The 2,030-nt window shown below is 48.9% G+C and overlaps 1 protein-coding gene across 1 annotated transcript in view; it reads left to right on the top strand.

The window, feature by feature from the left end:
* The window catches only part of TMCO4 (transmembrane and coiled-coil domains 4), a 36,323-nt gene that overhangs the window by 3,600 nt on the left and 30,693 nt on the right, over positions 1-2,030 (top strand). The window lies entirely within an intron of this gene.

Raw genomic sequence — 2,030 nt, 5'->3', positions numbered from 1 at the left:
GACCCGACGGCGTACCTTATCCCGCTGGACGACCGTCCCCTCCTCCCTTTGCCGGCATCCACCGCCAAGAGTGGCTGCCGGCGGTGAAGTGCACATAATGTCATTACACACGTCCGTAATGATGTCACGTGTATATGTATACATAGTGTGGTGCGCACCGGGCGACACCGAGACGTCACTGCGCATGTGCGGCAGTATTCTGATATCTTGGTGATGGATGCCGGCAGAGAGAGGAGGGGACAGTCACCCAGCGGGATAAGGTCCCCTCCTCTCTCTCCTGATACTGTCGGGCGTTCGGTCCATGACTGAGTGCCCGACTTTTCATAGGGGGTGACACCAAAATGACTGTGAGTCATTTTGGTGTCACCGCTCCAATGGTGTCACCCGTGTGCGGGCCGCACCCCCCCTTGTGACGCCACTGCTGTCACACATTTTAATAGCTGAAGTTGGGGTTTATTATGTCTTTTACCTAAAAATCTAACACTTTTTGAAAAGAAGTTTTGAATGATATGAATAAAAGCTGATTATTGTAACCACCCCCGGCAGTGTTATATGGTTTGTCCCATAACCCAGTACCGGCCACTTCTGCTGGACAGCTTGGCCTGCATGGAAACGTGGAGAAACATATAGATAATGAAATCTAAAAATGTTCTTCATATACTGTACTGAATATTATCTTTCCGGGTATTAACCCCTTGCAGCAGGGGTAGCCAAACTCCGGCCCTCCAGCTGGGGGTGAAACTACAAATCCCATGAAGCATCTCTCTCTCCGGGAGTCACGTCTGTGGCTGTGAGAATATTGCAATGCCTCATGGGATTCGTAGTTCCACCCCAGCTGGAGGGCCGCAGTTTGGCCATCCCTGCCTTACAGGTACCAGAATACAACATATTACCTGTAGTGGGCCCTTACCCTGAGCACAGGCCGGACCTTCCCCGGTACCGCTGACAGTCCGGGACATTGTGACATCAATACTACGAATTGCAGATAATTTTCCTGCTCCGATAAGATTGTTCTCCCCGATAACCGATCGTGTTCAGTGATCAGGCGGATCAATACTGCTCAGTGCGTGTGTCGGGTGGAATCTTTCCGCACGTCCGCCTCGTAGGCCGCGTCGTGAAATATTTGTTTCCGTGATACAAAGATCACAAGTTGTCTTCAGAAGAAGGAAACCGGATCACTTCCGGCCTGGGGTGAAAACCTCAAACCAGCCGAATCGTTTATTATAAGGGAGTTACAATCCCTGACCTGATTTATTGCTGACCACCCCATCCCCCCTCACTTCCTCTTCTGGAGACAACCGTAACATGTTAGAGTCCCCTCACTTCCTGTCTCTGTGACACCAGGACAGAGAGAGAGGAGAATCTCCCCAGAGGGGGATCCAGACTGTAATAGAAACCTGGCAGGAGGGGGGGGTCTAACCCTTCCGTACCGTACCGTAACATGTTATTTTTGGCAAACTTTACATGGTAAGGCATCAACTTTGTGGAAATAGTTTATTGCTAATCTCATTTTCTTGTACAGGCTCTTGTAGTTTCTGTCATATTAGAGGGATATGCTTCTTGCCATAAAGGAACTGTAGCTTCATAGAACATAATAATAATTGAGAGGCGAATGTTATTGTCATGGAGTGCTCCTTTAATACATATTGTCCTGTCTGTTCCTTCCGCTGCCAACCAGGAGCCGAGATGCAGGTATGTAACTGTATTTTATTGACTTAACTACCCACCCCCCAGTAGTTTGTGTCTCTGCCCCTCCCACAATGGTGAGATTTCCCCCCAGTAGTTTGTGTCTCTGCCCCTCCCACAATGGTGAGATTTCCCCCAGTAGTTGGTGTCTCTGCCCCTCCCACAATGGTGAGAGTTCCTTCAGTAGTTTGTGTCTCTGCTCCTCCCACAATGGTGAGATTTCCTCCAGTAGTTTGTGTCTCTGCCCCTCCCACAGGGTGAGATTTGATTGGTCGTTGCCTGTTTTTCATGTGAACATATCGTCCAAAATTCTTCATGCACTGAAAATAAAGTTATTGTTTATC

This window comes from Nanorana parkeri, unplaced genomic scaffold (assembly GCF_000935625.1).
Source record: "Nanorana parkeri isolate BGI_ZX_2015 unplaced genomic scaffold, ASM93562v1 scaffold2092, whole genome shotgun sequence".
NCBI classification, from domain to species: Eukaryota; Metazoa; Chordata; class Amphibia; order Anura; family Dicroglossidae; genus Nanorana; species Nanorana parkeri.
This window is presented reverse-complemented; position numbering and strand designations above follow the sequence as displayed.